Genomic DNA, 18358 nt, shown 5'->3' on the forward strand with positions numbered 1-18358 from the left:
GTATTGGCTGCTATGGGCCTACTCGGCCCCGCTGGCGTCTCGCTGCAGAATCTCCAAACTGCAGGCACTGGCTCTGAATCTGCATCTGAATCTCTGCCTCTAGCTATTCCGCTGCCTGGCCTTTTATTTCGTTTCTCATGTACTTGGGTGCACACGAGTAAATTTGTTTCACATTACCCTTTCATTTCTAGGTTATCGGATCGCACAAGAATGCCTATGGTTCCCCACGACACTCTCGTTTCTAATTGATCGGCTTGCAGAAGAATGCCTTTGGTTCCACAGGACACTCTCGTTTCTAGCTGCACACAACTTAATTTGGTTCCACACGAGTCTTTTCCACACGTGACTGACACTCTCTCTTGCTGTATTATCGCCCTGGTGTTTGCGTATTCCATTGTGCAACTTTGATTCATGCTGCTTCCTCTGGCAGGAAGTCAAACACTAAGTTATTTGATCAACAAGCAATACGTGGCAGCCTCCTCCGCTTATCTTGTCCCTACGTCCTGGTGGACTGTTTCTTAATGTCGGCTGGCTGTTTGCCTATGGAGCCTGGACTCTTATTATGGTCACAAAAGCAAGCATAAAAATTAAAATTTTCACAGGTCACAACAAGACTGGACATGTATGTTCCCAATGTATACAGAGAAGAGTGACACAGGAACCGGCGGGGGAAGTAGTCCCTCCCATGACGATGACAACCTCACCAGTGTCATATGCTACGGCCACCCGTGGCCAAACTGCTACGACATCGATTTTCGCCGTGGTGATCAGCGACAGAAAAGACGATTACCAAAACTTGTCAGTGACCACTAGATCTACTGAAGTAACGACTGTCGTTCCGTCACAGAAGCAGGATGTTTTTCCAAAAATGACGGAACTATTGAACAAGATGTACAGCGAGACGAGAACGAGGATGCTGCACAAGATCCCAGCACGGCTTCCGAGACTGTGAAGCGACAGAAATCCGGATCTCTTCACAAAAAGTATAAAAAAAACGGAGGATAGCTCCACCGGACGCTCCTCAAAAGGTACAATCAGTGCGTGAAAAGACACAACAGATCGGTCGCAAAATCAGTGGTATGACATCTGTCAATTTTAGCGTAGACCCACAGAACCCGCACACAGCGGGAAAACACGACTTTCGAAAAGTGAAAACGCAGACGCAACAGAATGTCGAGACGAAGCGGTCCTCAAGTAAGGAAACAAAGAACAGTACTCCATCCCAACGTGGGCCTGAGATAGAGTTGTCTCAACACAGTGATACGAGAAACGGGGCGGATGATACTGACAAATTTACCGCAGATGAGGAAATGAAGGAAGTGTCAGACCGACCAAGAGGAAAGATTGTAGTGCAGAAAGACAAGGAAATGAGGGACGAGACATCGTCTCGTCCACTACATAGAAAACCGTAGGCTTCGTCGACAGTAGGTCGTAACGACTTGTATACTTAATTAATCACGACTTCATTACAAGCCTATAGAAATGGGACGATGAATCTAAACAAGATCCGTAGCGAACTAAACCTTAATAACCTGCAAGATATGCTCTATTCCGCCGATATTGATGTTATTATGTTTCAAGAAGTAACAGATATTAGACTGGATGCCGCTACTGGCTACAATGCATTCGTAAATGCAGGGAACGACCGTGACCTCGGAACGGCGATACTCACCAAAGATGGAATCATCATCAAAGAAGTCGAGAAACTGGCAAACGCCAGGGGTCTAGCAGCCACCATTCACAGTAGGCGTTTTATAAATATCTCTGCACCATCTGGCACCGCGAACAGGAGGCGAAGAGCTGAATTTTATAAAGATGATAAAGTTCCCCTTTTCGGTGGCCGCTACGAGCATATCGTTTTTAGAGGTGATAATTGTGTGATGTCTCCAAACGACCAGACGCCGCATTTTAATAACTGTGCAGAACTCGGAGCCGTAACTACATAACTCTGCTTAGTTGACACCTGGGAGCACAGAGTCGACTTGAAAACGCACGTCCTGCAAATAGAGTTATGGCCCACTATATTTTCGGACCACGCTGCGTACATATGTACCCTGAACTTAAAACGGCAAGAAACGTACAGGGTACGAGGCTTGTGGAAGTTGAACGTGGAACACCGAAAAGACCATGAATACCATAAAATATTCAATAACTTATGGAACGCATGCGACAATAAATTCACTTTATGTACCTCGACACTGACATGGTGGATGAAATGTGTGAAATCCGCGATAAGAAAATCGCTGATGAATTATTCCCGCGAGAAAAATGTTTGGCAAAAACGGACGGTAGAATATTACTTCCAAGTCCATCGTGACCTGTACCAATCTGATGTGTCAGTAGTTGCCAACTACTTGGAAATAAAACAAATTCATGCTGAACTTCTCGAATTGAAGCGGGAACAGCTGGAAAGTAATCAAGTAAGAGCAAGACTTCACGATGCCGTACAAGACAAACAAACATGTATGTCATGTGACTAATGAGAGGAAGGGACAACGTAGGAAAATAATAACCGAACTAACATCTTCTGACGGCAGATTACTGACGCAGCAAAGTGACATCAAGAACGAAATTCACAAATACTTCATAGATGTCTTGACGTCCTGGTGAAACGAAAACCTGACGGCAAGCTGGGACACATTGTATACAGAAAACCTACACACACCGATTTGTACCCAAATGCGTTCAGTCGCCACCACAACTCCCAGCGTGAAGGCGTTTTGCGCACACTTGTTCACAGGGCGCGATCGATCTGCGATCAGGAGAGCCTTCCAGCAGAACTGCAGCACCTTGAGACAACATGTCGGAAAAATGGGTACAACCAGAAGCAAATAAGACACTCACTGAGACAGACTGCCCCAAGAGAACAAGAAGAAGAAACAGAAGAACACAAGTCATTGGCGTGCATTCCGTTTGTCGGAAACACGTCAAGAAAAATCGCTAGAATCCTGGGGAAACACAATATGAAATGTGTATTCCGACCCCCTGCAAAAACCTTGACTCTACTGGGTTCAGTGAAAGATGACCTAGGCCTTCGAAAACCAGGCGTTTTTCAGATTCCCTGTCAGTGCGGAAAATCATACATTGGGGAGACAGTCCGCACTGTAGAAGAGAGGTGCCGAGATCACAAGCGCCGTACCGAATTACGCAAGGCCACTAAATCAGCCGTGGCCGACCATTGTATAAAGACTAGCCACACTATGGACTATGAAAAAACAAAAATACTCCGACAATCCTCCTACTTCTGGGACTGCGTTACTAAAGAGGCCATCGAAATCCGACTACAGGACGATCTAATTAATAAAGAAAGCGGCCTTCAACTTAGTCAGGCTTGGAGCCCGGCACTCAGCCTGGAGAGAAAGATGCGGTCCTAGAGATCGAGGACCGCCCGACGGCGGCAGCAGGGAGACTGCAGACCCCAGTTCAGACCCAGGTGCCGCTTTCCCCACCACCTCCAGCAGCCGCAGCTCCGGCCGCACCAAAGACACCAGGAGAGGAACAGTGGAGGGGGTAACGGCTAGCATATATAGGGCGCCGAGGGGAACAGCACAGCATTCGTCAGGAACCACCCGAAGATGGCAGTGTGTATGTCTGTCGAAATATTGTGGAGAAATTGCGATGCTACTCGGTCGGATACACCAGAACTGTTCAAACTTCACAGATGGTTCAGATTGCTGTGAGCGCTACGGAATTTAACATCTGAGGTCATCAGTCCCCTAGAACCAAAACTACTTAAACCTAACAAACCTAAGGACATCACACACATTCATGCCCGAGGCAGGATTCGAACCTACCACCATAGCGGTCACGCGGTTCCAGACTGAAGCGCCGAGAACCGGCCGGCCACACCGACCGGTTACTTTACAGAGTTATTAGGCAATACGACACGGATATCCAGGCGGTCAATGACTTCTTGACGGTATTAACACGCAGGCTCGACCCGGCAGAAGCAAAGAAACTCATATTACAGAAGGAGAGGTCGCAGACGCTGTAACACGAAGTCCGAAAGACAAGTCTCCTGGCCCTGACGGCATCCCGGCGGAATTTTATCAAATGGTCAGAAGGCAGCTGATTCCCAAATTAACGTGAATCAGTAAAAAACTAATGAATTCCGCCAATGGCATCCCACACCACTTCCTAGAAGGAATCATAGTTCTAATCACGAAACATCCTGCAAGAAACTCGGTAACAAATTTTTGGCCTATCACTCTCCTAAACTCTGACTATAAAATATTTGCCCGCATCATAAATGAATGTTTAAAATCAGTATTCAACACAGTCACTGGATTATATCAATCGAGCGTCGGAAGAGACCTACCACACACGGTGAGACTACAGAGGTATTATTTCCATTTCTGCAGCCTGTAAAATAAAGTGCGTCATCGTATCATTGGACCTTGAGAAACGTTCGATAGAGTAGGTCATGCTTACCTCTTTCACACCATGCGTGTCATTAACCTTGCGCAAGGTTTTATGGACTTTATTACAAATCTTCTGCAGCAATCAACATAGACAATTAAGGTAAACGGTCAGTCCAGTAGGCCCATTGAAACGAAAAGTTCGGTGCGACAAGGGTGTCCGATGACTATGCCACTCTTTGCAATAGCAATCGAGCTATTACTCTCTGGAGCGAAACTGGATAGAAATAAGTCTGGCGCAATGAATATTGGAAGCGGATTAGGAGTTCCCATTCATGGACCAATAAAGGAAACTGTCACCATGACATGTCTTGGGGTGGAGTATACAAGGAATATTCGGCAGACCACCGCAGTTAATTACAGAAGAATCCTCAACACCATCCGTGCTTGTATATGTCAGCACAATCTCCGTACTCTTGATGAGATACAAAGAGTGGTCAACATCTGTTTATCCTCTAAATTAAATTACGTGGCACAAGTCCTGCCAATGCCGAGGGAAGTGGCGAACAGGATTTTTGCTGCTTTTGCCCACTTCGTCAGCCGCGGCCATGCGTTGACTCTGCCGACGGAGAACGGTGGATTGAATCTTACAGACATGTACAACAGAGCGCAAGCATTGCACGTCTGTAAAACATATAAACTGTGGAAGTGCTCAGTCAATAGTGTTGCCGCATTTCTGTTACATGAAATAGCTCCGGCCACCCAGGACGCCCCAATTGACGTCCACCACATCCCAGATGAACTTTACCACCTCAAATATTTTTTCATAGAATATAGTTAAATTAGACTGGGAACACTCGAGAAAGATGTCATCAACGTCAAGAAAATATACCAAAACTTATTGAACTTTCAGACCAAGAACATCATAGAACAAAAATACGTCGGTCACTCTTGGCATGACATCTGGAGGAACATACACCATCTGCATTTACCAACAAAAGTGCGGTCATTGTGGTATTATTTTGTGAATATGAAATTTCCAACGGGCTCCAGACTACATTCCATTCATCTGGCTGATTCCCCTTTGTGTACCACTTGCTACCTGAATGACACAGACGAACATCAGTTTGTCTGTGGCAATGCAAATAACATATGGTTGTCAGTCAGAAAAAATTAGCAACTATGCCGAGAAAACCGCCGTATTTGATAACGCCAACGTGCCTCTTATACCCGGAAGAAGAACTGTACCCCGCCTAGAAGAACAATGAGTCAACTGGTTGAAGAGACACGAGGTATTGTACCTGCTGTCCAGTAAAGAAAGGAGCGAAGGAGATTTTTGGACGTGCATCTCCGACCAGCATCACAAGCTACTAAGTACCAATAATTACTATGATACATACGCCAACGTCCTCAGAAGAACCGTCGTGTGAACTCCAAATTTCGATGACGCGATTTAGAACATGGAGAAACGAGAGACAATTTGATCTTTGAAAAACACATAGATCAAATGACGAACATTACTCTCTGGTCTAGACTTGGATTTCTTCTAAAATGTTGAGGAATATGTAAATAATTTTAGTTTGTTTTATTACTTTTAAATGTAAGTTGAAAATTATGTACTACTGTATGCTATGACCAATAAATTTGGGGAAAAACGGTCAGCGCGTTGTAATGCCACGCACGGGGGCCGGGTTTCGATTCCTGGCTGGGGTGGGAGATTTTCTCCCCTCGGGGACTGGGTGTTGTGCTGTCCTGATAATCATTCCATCCCCATTGTCGGCGCGCAAATCGCCCTATGTGGCCAATATTTTTTTTTCTTCATTACATTTATCGTATTCCATGGATCCATTGGAGAGGAGCCTCTGGGATGTGGAGAGAGTCAAAGGTTCCTTTTTCTTCTTTACTCAGATACATGGATATTGTACAACTCCAATGCACAAAGAGTTATGAGTTATAATCCTTGTGAAGATATTCGTCGATGGAGTAGAAGGAGTTGGCCAACAGGAAGTCCTTTAATTCACTCTGAATCCGACCTTTATCACAAAACCTTTGATATGCTCCGATAAGTTATTGAATATATGAGTACCCGTGTATTTACCTCCTTTTTGTACTAATGTTAAGCTTTTTTAGTCCTTAAACATATTGTTTTTGGTTCTGGTATTACAATCATGTTTTGAACTATTTGGTACAAAAAGAGACGTTGGAAATGACAATTGACATCAGTGAGTAAATGTACTGAGAAGTAGTAGTTAGTATACCAAGTTTCTTAAAGAGGACTCTGCATGATAATCTAGGACTGACACCAGATACAATTCTAATGACTCGTTTCTGAGTTTTGAAAATTTTCTCTTTGTGAGAGCAGTTTCCCCAAAAGATGACTTCATAACACATTACTGAATGAAAGTAGGCCAAATGAACTAACTTCTTCACTTTTAAATCACCTATTTCTGCTATCATGTGTACTGCGAATAAAGCTGAACTAAGGTATTTCATTAAGTCTAGAGTGTGAGTTTTCCAATTTAGGTTGTGGTCAATTTGTAGCCCTAAGAATTTGACACTGCCTACAGCTTTAATTTCATTGTTTGAATAGATTATACTTATAGAGTCAGGTATTATTTGTGAGGTACTAAACTGCATGTACTGGGTCTTGTCAAAATTCGGTGACAATGCATTTGCTGCGAATCACGCATTGATACTTACAAATATTTCATTAGCTGATTGGTCAGTGAGATCACAGGTACTGTTTTCATAGCATCATCTGCAAATAAGACAAAATTTGCATTGTGTGACACTGCATATGGAAGGTCATTAATATATCATAGGAACAACAAGGAACCTAACATAGAGCCCTGATGCACCCCTTCACTGATGGTTTCATATTTTGAATGACTATTGTTATGTGGTAAGTCTGATAAAGACACACAGTGTTTTCTATAAAAAGGTAGGATGAGAACCATGAGCCTGCTACTCCTGTTATTCCATAATATTTTAACTTTTGTGTAAGGGTATCATGTTTAACACAATCAAAAGCTTTAACCAGATCACAGAATATTCCAAGTGGTAATAACTTTTGATTTATTGATTCTAATATATCATCTGTAAAAATCAATATAGCTTGATCAGTTGACAATCCTTTCCAAAATCCAGACTGATTGCGAATGAGAATATTTTTCTGTACTAAGTGTTTATAAAGTCTATTGTACATAACCCTTTCAAACACTTTTGAAAATATTGCCATTAATGAAACCGGACGGAAGTTTTCTACTGATGATTTGTCTCCTTTCTTGTATAATGGTTTGACAGTAGCATATTTAAGCCTGACTGGAAAAGTACCACGGCGGAGGCATTCATTACATAAGTATCTCAATATGTCACAAAGTCCTGAGGAGCAACATTTCATTATGGTAGTGCTGATTTCATCATATCCACTGGAACATTGGTTTTTAAGAGAGCTAATAATATTAGAAATCTCTTTCAGTGAGGTAATATATAGTTGAATTTTGTCAAACTTCTGCATAAATGCATTTTTTAAATTTTTAAGCTGTCTTCTGAAGAACTATGGAAACCTAAGTTGTCTGCTATTGAACGGAAAACGTTATTGTAAGTGTCTGCAATTTTGGAGGTATCTCTAATCAACTCATTATTTACATTTAACATAATTTCCTCATTTACCTGATTAATTTTTCCTGTTTCACTTTTTACTACGTTCCATATAGTTTTTGTCTTGTTATTAGAAGCATTTATTTTTTCTTGAAAACAAATATAATTTGAAGTTCTGATTACTTTGCTTAGAATTTTACAATGTAGTTTCTTATGTGATTAGGTTTGTAGTCAATGTTTTCCCTTGACACTAAGTACAGTCTTCTTTTTGTTTTGCAAGATATTTTCATTCCATTTGTAATCCAAGACTTTGAAACATTTAACTTATTTGCTTTGATTGCTTTCTTGGGGCATTAGTTTTCAATGTGACCAATGGCTGTAGTAGAGAAACAGTTATATTTTTCATTTATCTCGGGTGAATTGTATACATCTTTCCAGTCTGTATTCCTCAAACAGTTTTTTATACCTCCCTGTTTCATTTATTGCACTTGGCGGCCGCACTTCTCGCCTGGGAACTCCCGGCCGCTGACACGATAGGATCATTTCCATTTCTATTGCTTTACATTAATTACTTTTTCATGTTGCTATATTTTTCCGTCAGTGTGCGTTGCAGGATTGTTTAGCCTGCCTAACTGAAAATGGGATGTCTTTCAAATATAAACTAAATCGTCGTCGTGGTGTAAGAATTGCTCTTCCGTTTTAGTAAAACAATGACACATCTTGTCAATAAAATTCGATCGGCTACATGCTCTTTAGCAGCCCTGCTGTGCGACACCGTAATAAATTACTTTAAACTGTTTGTTCTTAAATGTCAATTAATATTTGCGAGGAGAATGTGAGTTTTGTTACTCCTTAAAAATCCTATGTCCACTTTTGTGTCAAGCACACCTCTAATCGGAAACTGTCAACAAAAAATTAACTTGACAGGTTGCACAGCTGTATGTAAACCCTGTGTTGGTATATTGTTCTGTGATTACTTTTCAGTGTCGACCAGACAAAATCTACACTCAAAGAATAAAATAAAACCATTTCGCTATGTAGCTCAAAGTTCGTCAGTTGTAAAGTGACTTTCCCAGACATTAATTCTGATGATTCCTCACAAATCGATAAAACTTGCAGTGTAGTTTCCACTGTAATTCATATTGCAAAATTTTCTGGATCAATCCCGCGTCCGGCCATCCTGATATAGGTTTTCCGTGATTTCCTTAAATCACTCCAGGCAAATGCCGGGATGGCATAATAATTTCAGAACAGTCTTCGTCGCTCAGCTAAAGATTAAAAATTAAAATAGAACACCTACGCTTTCGTCAATGCATCAGTCATTGAGTCCTCAACGTTATCCCGAAGCAGGTCCTATTTCAATAAATTCTCTATACATCGTTGGTTCAATAACTGCGCTGCTAAGTAGACATAGTTAAGACACTTCTAAATAAGACTCTTTTCATTTCCAGAACGTTGACTTGACACACAGTGGTCATACAAACTCGTGACATTGTGAACTGATAAATTTTCATAAAGCAGTTTAAACGTCAATGTTGCAATAATACAGCGACATGACGCTGACAATGATGACCCGATGTTCTCTGCGTCGCGGACCGCCACCGCTCTGGTGATTGATGATACGCATTGCTGATTAGTGCGCCCGTGGATCACTGATGGATCACCTGCCAGGATCTCCTCCGTGTGACATGATACAAACAGGAAAACAACAACATTTTAGTACATGAATCATGTAAAAAATTGTATAATTAAATCACATACTTTTGTGGCTTAACTGATTTACCTGATGCCGATCAAGTGAAAAATATGGACGGTTCTGCCCACTAAAGTCTGGATTACCACAAGTGTTAGGCATTTTTTGAAGTTTAGTTTCTGCAGAAGTTGTGTTTGACATTCTGGGCAGTACCAGATGAACACACGGTCATAATGCAAGTGTCTAGGAATGAAGAGAGATTTTAGAAAGGTGTATTCTTGATAGTTTTCTTGCAAGCTTGTCACGCTCGCTGTTGATGTATCAAATAGAGAAATTTGACTGATTAGTAACAAGTACGTATTTAAATCTATATTGCTAACGTCTAAAAAGAACGGTCACCCAGTGTCCTCGTCACAGTAGCAGCATAATTCTCTAACAGCTCGCAGAGACAACAAAAACTTGGTTTTCAGCATTTCGTGTAATTATTGAATTAGTTTAAAATTTGAAATGCTGTCTTAAAATACTCACTAATGGGTACAATCAGAAGTTAAGGATTTAGCACAGCATGTCAAGTATGAAAGTTAGGAACTGGGTATAAATCACGGTGCGTAAGTTTCCCTCCATATATCCATCCGATATTTAAGAATGAGAGTACTTGGCGTTTTGTAAGAAACTTCCTACGTAATTTCAAACCTTTTAGAAACTTCTTCTCGTGAAAAATCACGTAAAGTAAAGAAAGTAGAAAAGTTTATCGCTTATTTCATTTGTTATGTTCATGCAGTGGAACTTCATCGTCAGACATAACATTTTAATTTATTACTCCTTTACCATTACGCTATTTGCAACGCATGTTGGAACCCATATACAGATACACCGCTTAATTGAGCTGCCAAATAATGTCATTATACCATCAAATCTTTCAGGTGATACGACGTCACAAACATTGAGAGTCTTGAAAAATTGTGATCTTGCGTCCTGGATCATAATGCTTTTAAACATTTAACATCAGCTAATTAACACCTTATTTGTAATCAGATGTTCGAAGCTATTTTACACACGAGAGTTGGCTTTTTTAAGGAATTGAGGAGGGCGGGGGGGGGGGGGGGGCGGAGAGTGTCGGGAGGTCACTGGTAAACTATAAATATCGATCTCAAAGTAGGTTTACCGAAGTTGAGGTAACATGCCATGGAGTAAGGTACCGTAATTGTGGTAACATGCCATGGAGTAAGGTATCGTAGCTGTGGTAACATGCCATGGAGTATAATAATAATAATAATGTCGTGTGACGAGGGCCTCCCGTTGAGCAGACCGTTCGCCTGGTGCAAGTCGCTTCGGCGACTTGCGCGTCGATGGGGATGAAATGAGGATGATTAGGACAAAACAACACCCAGTCCCTGAGCGGAGAAAATATCCAACCCAGCCAGGAATCGAACCTGGGCCCTTAGGATTGACAGTCCATCACGCTGCCCACTTGTTTTTCTTTTTTTTTTCCATTTTGTTCGTTGTTGATTGTTGTGTTTGGTCGTTGCGGATGTCACATGACACCCGTTTAAGTTCTTTGTTGATCCTTTCACTCAGTTTTTTTATTACAGAGGCGAACCAGCTCTGTGACCGAACACGCTGAGCTACTGTGCCGGCGACCACTCAGCTGCCGGGGGTGGACATGCCATGGAGTAAGGTACCACAACTGTGGTAACATACCATGGAGTAAGGAACCGCAACCGTGATAACATGCCATGGAGTAAGGTACCGTAGCTGTGGTAACATGCCATGGAATAAGGTACTGTAGCTGTGGTAACATGCCATGGAGTAAGGTACCGTAATCATGGTAACATGCCATGGAGTAAGGCACCGGTACCGTAAACTGTGGTAAAATGCCATGGAGTAAGGTACCTCAGCTGTGATAAGATATCATGGAGTAAGGTACCTTAGCTGTGGTAACATACCATGGAGTAAGGTACCGTAATTGTGGTCTCGCGGTTAAGGCGCTCAGTCCGGAACCGCGCGACTGCTACAGTCGCAGGTTCGAATCCTGCCTCGGGCATGGATGTGTGTGATGTCCTTAGGTTCGTTAGGTTTAAGTAGTTCTAAGTTCTAGGGGACTGATGACCACAGAAGTTGTCCCATTGTGCTCAGAGCCATTTGAACCATTTGAACTTCCTAATATCGTGTTGGACCTCCTTTTGCTGGTGTAGAGCAGCAACTTGAAATGGCATGGACTCCACAAGCCGTCAGAAGTCCCTTGCAGTAGTACTGAGCCATGCTGCCTCTATAGCCGCCCATAACGGCAAAAACGTTGGCGGTTCAGGATTTTGTGCTCGAACTGACCTCTCGATTATTTATGTTCTATGGGATGCCTGTCGGGGAACTTGAGTGGTCAATTCATTCGTTTGAATTATCCAGAACGTTCTTCGAACCAATCGCGAACAGCTGTGGCCCGGCCACATGTCCCATTCTCATCCATAAAAATTCCATCGTTGGGTGGGAATCTCCATAAACGGCGGAAAATGGTCTCCAAGTAGCTGAACATAGCCATTTCGGCTCGGTTCACTTGGACCAGAGGACCCAGTCCATCCAACGCAAACACAGCCGACACCGTTGTGGAGCCACCACCGGCTTGCACAGTGCAGTGTCTATGGCTTCGCGTGGTCTGTGCCATATTCGAACCCTACCATGCGCCCTTACGAACTGAAATCGGGGCTCATCTGACCAGAACACGGTTTTCCAGTCGTCTGGGGTCCGACCAATGTCGTCACGAGACCAGCAGTGGCCCTGTAGGTGATGTGCTGTTACAAATGTACTAAGGCGATCTTCTCCTACCGTAGCCGATGAACACTAGATTTTGCCGAACTGCCCTAACGGATATATTCATCGTACGTTCCACATTGATTTCTGCGATTATTTCACGAAATTAGCACTGACAACTCTACGCAAACGCCGCTGCCCTCGGTCGTTAAGTGACAGCCGTCGAACACTGCGTTCTCCGTTCTGAGACGTAATATCTGAAATGTTGTTATAGAGACCATTTCAAGTCTCAAACAACTGCTACGTATAATTCATACTGAAGCGAAGAATGAATATTTGCACCAAGGCCGGGGCTCGAACTCATGCCTACTGCTCACTAGACAGACGCGTTAACCCGTGCTCCACCCTGGCATAATGCCTGTGCACAACTGCAAGGACAACACTTGCACGCCTCCCTCCTCGATCCAAATTCTCATTCACAGCCATCTTACCGCAAAAATGATTATTCTCAGCAACCATAAGGACATTGGTACTTTATACTTTCTATTTGGAGCATGGGCAGGAGTAGTAGGAACATCAATAAGAATACTTATTCGAGCTGAACTACTCCCAGCTCATTCACGACACTGTGGTTCAAAAATGGCTCTGAGCACTATGGGACTCAACTGCTGAGGTCATTAGTCCCCTAGAACTTAGAACTAGTTAAACCTAACTAACCTAAGGACATCACAAACATCCATGCCCGAGGCAGGATTCGAACCGGCGACCGTAGCGGCCCTGCGGTTCCAGACAGCAGCGCCTTTAACCGCACGGCCACATCGGCCGGCCACGACACTGTGGATCTCGGAATATTCCCTAACGATTTCCGAAATGGAATGTCCCATGCGTCTAGCTCTAACTTTCATTTCGTTAATTCCCGTAATGCAGCCATAATCACATCAAAAACCTTTTCACATGATTCATCTAAATAATAACTTCCCAAATGCAATGCCCTTTTATACCTTGTGTACGCGGTATTACCGCCTCTGTGTATGTTTATACCGCTATCTCATGAGTTTTGCCTTTTCAGTGTAGGTTTAGTGAAGGTGTGACTACGTGCTGTAGAGTATGACGTTCTTGACTGGAGTACTTGGTGGAACAGGGTCAGCTACCTTATTCTGAAAGGTTATCTTCCTCTACGCGATGTACAAGAGTTGTTCCGTAAGTCTCGAGTAAAAGTGGCTGTAATAGAGGTGTGGTTTATTCGTTATGTATGAGGGAAGAAACGCGGAGCAGGCGCATAGCCTACCCCTCTCATTATAGCACCATGGTGGCCGTGCTGACGTCAACAGTGAAACAAGCTCTCACTCCACGAGACTCTATGGAGAGGTTTGGAATTCAATCCGAGACTGTGTGGAAAGCCTTACGTTACGGAACCTCACGCAACCGCCTCCACTTGGAGGTCAGTTGCCAGGGGTGAAACTTGCTTCTGCCACTGCGATTAGATCCGACTATTTGCGAAACAGGCACCACCGTACGGACGTGGAGTAGCGACCTTTCTTGACCAGAAAACTTCTATTCCACCGTCAGTCTAACATTCTTGTGCGACAACATATCATCATGTTTGGATCGCTAATATACAGGATGGTCCACTGATAGTGACCGGGCCAAATATCTCACGAAGTAAGCATCAAACGAAAAAACTACAAAGAACGAAACCCGTCTGGCTTGAAGGGGAAAACCAGATGGCGCTATGGTTGGCCCGCTAGATTGCGCTGCCATAGGTCAAACGGATATCAACTGCGTTTTTTTAAAATAGGAACCCCCGTTTTTATTACATATTCGTGTAGTACGTAAAGAAATATGAATGTTTTAGTTGGACCACTTTTTTCGCTTTATGATAGATGGCGCTGTAATAGTCACAAAGGTATAAGTATCTACATCTACATACATACTCCGCAATCCACCATACGATGCGTGGCGGAGGGTACCTCGTACCACAACTAGCATATTCTCTCCCTGTTTCACTCCCAAACAGAACGAGGGAAAAATGACTGCCTATATGCCTCTGTACAAGCCCTAATCTGTCTTGTCTTATTTTTGTGGTCTTTCCGCGAAATGTAAGTTGGCGGCAGTAAAATTGTACTGCAGTCAGCCTCAAATGCTGGTTCTTTAAATTTCCTCAGTAGCGATTCGCGAAAAGAACGCCTCCTTTCCTCTAAAGACTCCCACCCGACTTCCTGAAGCATTTCCGTAACACTTGCGTGATGATCAAACCTACCAGTAACAAATCTAGCAGCCCGCCTCTTGCTTCTGTGTCCTCCCTCAATCCGACCTGATAGGGATCCCAAAGGCTCGAGCTGTACTCAAGAATAGGTCGTATTAGTGTTTTATAAGCGGTCTCCTTTACAGATGAACCACATCTTCCCAAAATTCTACCAATAAACCGAAGACGACTATCCCCGCCTTCCCCACAATTGTCATTGCATGCTTGTCCCACTTCATATCGCTCTGCAATGTTACGCCCAAATATTTAATCAACGTGACTATGTCAAGTGCTACACTATTAATGGAGTATTCAAACATTACGGGATTCTTTTTCCTAATCATCTGCATTAATGTACATTTATCTATATTTAGGGTTAGCTGCCATTCCTTACACCAATCACAAATCCCGTCCAAGTCATCTTGTATCCTGCTACAGTCGCTCAACGACGGCACCTTCCCGTACACCACAGCATCATCAACAAACAGCCGCACGTTGCTATCCACCCTATCCAAAAGATCATTTATGTAGATAGAAAACAACAGTGGACCTACCACACTTCCCTGGGGCACTCCAGATGATACCCTCACCTCCGATGAACACTCACCATCGAGGACAACTTGCTGGGTTCTATTACTTAAGAAGTCTTCGAGCCACTCGCATATTTGGGAACTAATCCCATATGCTCGTACCTTAGGTAGGAGTGGGGCACCGAGTCAAACGCTTTCCGAAAGTCAAGGAATATGGCATCCGTCTGATACCCTTCATCCATGGTTCGCGAAATATCATAGTATCATGGTACATAATACCACGCAACATTTCGCCAGTGCGGACGGTATTTGCTTCGTGATACATTACCCGTGTTAAAATGAACCGTTTACCAATTGCGGAAAAGGTGGATATCGTTTTGATGTATAGCTAATGGTATCAAAATGTCCAACGGGCGTGTGCTATGTATGCTGCTCGGTATCAACCAAAGTGATATCGAAAAAGCACCTGTGACTAAAGATGAAGTAGAAATTTTAGGAAATGATCGGAAAATTGAAAATAATGAAACTAGTGAAAGATCAAAAGAGCTAGCTCGTTGTCTTAGAGTAGCATTCACACTAGTATCAGACAGTGAATGTGAAATGAGTGATAGGTCAGACGAAGAAAAGAGAACAAAGCATTACAGAAAATATATCTGAAAAGCAAAATGAGGTTTTTCTCTAAACAAAATCCGGGGGTAAATATCGAAGAGAAGACGAAAGAACCACCCGACGATACAATGCGAGGGTAAGATTTGATTAGAGACGTAAAAGACTTCGAACTCAGAAAATCGAAATAGCCACCTGATGATACGGTACTGGGGCCAGAGTTGATGAGAGTTGTAAAAGAAGTAGAAATCAAAAACCCGAAAAAGCCCCCAGATATTTGTGATTTGGCGGTAAATAACATATCTTGGAGCTATCTGACGGCCGAACAGAATTTGTTATGGGAGGAACAGGAAAATGCCGAAAGTAGAACAATGAAACAAACTGTCATCCCAGTCGAAATTTACGCTATTAAATTGCAGGTGCGTTTAGACTGTGGATCCCAAATCAGTGCTCTTCCACAATCCTTCTTTGAAGAAATTTCAAATAAACCTGGGTTAGTTATGATGTCAGTAAATGGTGTGAAAATTGTAGGAGAAACTGTCAAATCCAGTAAACCTGTTCAAGGACAAGTATTGGTAGAATCTGGAATTAATGGACAAAAATTTGAACACAACTTCCTGTCATACCTGAGATGAGCGCTGAAATGATTTTGGGTATTGATTGGCTAGACAAAGAAAAAGTATTAATTGATTGCGGTAGTGGGATTGTCAAAATTAATAGTAAATCTGACATTTTGGAAATTAGGTTTGTGGAAAACGAAATTTCTGAGAACACCAAAGTTGATTCATTGGTATGAATACACTATTTTTCTTGAGCAATTCATTTAAAGGAGGAGTACTAAACGCTTGCCCCTTTGAAAATTTGTGGTAAAATCCACAGATACCTAGAAACGCTTTTAACTGCTTTCAGTTTTTAGGTGACGGGCATTTTTCAATAGCGTTTAACTTCTCTGGGTCCCTTCCAATCCCAGAAGTGGTAATAATGTGTCCCGAGAATTTGATTTCTTGTTTTACCAATTTGCACTTCTTCAGTTTCAGCACCATTCCTCCTGCTTGAAGAGCAGAAAGGGTTTTGTTTAACAATTCGCAATGTTCTTTCCAATTTTCTGTGGTGATCAACCCATTGTCCACATAGATTGTCAGTCTAGCACTGAGTTCCCTTCCTAATATAGAAGCTAAAGCTCTAATGAAGACTGAAACAGAAGTATGAAGACCAAAAGGAACAACTTTATATTGGTAACATTTTCCTGCAAATATAAATGCGGTATACTTTCGAGATTCTTTATGTAGTTGGATTTGCCAGTATCCCGTCGTAAGGCCTAAGCTCATCAAATATTGCACATTATGGAACTTTTGCAATGGATTGTTTAAATTGTCTGGACGATCTACATCTCGTTTAATGGCATTAATTAGAGTAAGTGCATCGATTACTACTCGCACGCCCCCATCTTTCTTGTTCACAATAATGAGATGGCTATTACATTCACTATTGCTCCTTTCAATGACTCCCCATTCAATCATTCTATCGATTTCTGCCTGCATGGCTTCTTTCTTAGCTAGTGGTACTGGATAAGGTCTCACGAAAAATGATTCGTGTTCTACTGCTTCAATGCAGTATTCAAAATTCTCTACTATTCCAGGTTTATCTGAAAACACTTCCTGATTATCAGTTAAAATGTTAAACAAATCGGCCTCTTGTTCCAACGTAAGTTCTTGTATTTCGTCTATAATTTCTTTAAAAATTTCTGTTTTTGTGTCATCAAAATGAACCGTGAATTTACTTTCAAATTATTTTTCTTAAAGAATTTACTTTATTTACTGGCGATTCATCAAGAACATTGACACAATTTCATCACAGTAGGTGAGCGTGGGAGTAGTCTCCAGGAAGTAAATGATGGAAAATTACCTTTAACAAATGTGAATTCATTCCTAAAAGCTATTCAAAACAGATTTAAAATTATAAGAAGAAAAGCACACTCAAAAATCAAGTCACAATTTAACAAACGTGAATTTTATTTTTAAAAGCGTTTTCAAACCAGACTTAAAATTATAAGCACAAAAGCACCCTCGTAATATCAAGTTACAGTTTTATTTAGAGAAAAGAACAATATTAGCAGAGGAAGACTGCCCTGTAGTTCCTTTTCTAGATTGTCGCACAGATGACAAAATGGTAGATGCCGAAATAGACGACAGAGGGATAGAGAAAGAATTAAAATCGCTCAAAAGAGGAAAGGCCGCTGGACCTGATGGGATACCAGTTCGATTTTACACAGAGTACGCGAAGGAACTTGCCCCCCTTCTTACAGCGGTGTGCCGTAGGTCTCTAGAAGAGCGAAGCGTTCCAAAGGATTGGAAAAGAGCACAGGTCATCCCCGTTTTCAAGAAGGGACGTCGAACAGATGTCCAGAACTGTAGACCTATATCTCTAACGTCGATCAGTTGTAGATTTTCGAACACGTATTATCTAAGAGTATAACGACTTTTCTGGAGACTAGAAATCTACTCTGTAGGAATCAGCATGGGTTTCGAAAAAGACGATCGTCTGAAACCCAGCTCGCGCTATTCGTCCACGAGACTCAGAG

The sequence above is a fragment of the Schistocerca serialis genome, chromosome 7 (assembly GCF_023864345.2).
Source record: "Schistocerca serialis cubense isolate TAMUIC-IGC-003099 chromosome 7, iqSchSeri2.2, whole genome shotgun sequence".
In the NCBI taxonomy this organism is placed as follows: domain Eukaryota; kingdom Metazoa; phylum Arthropoda; class Insecta; order Orthoptera; family Acrididae; genus Schistocerca; species Schistocerca serialis.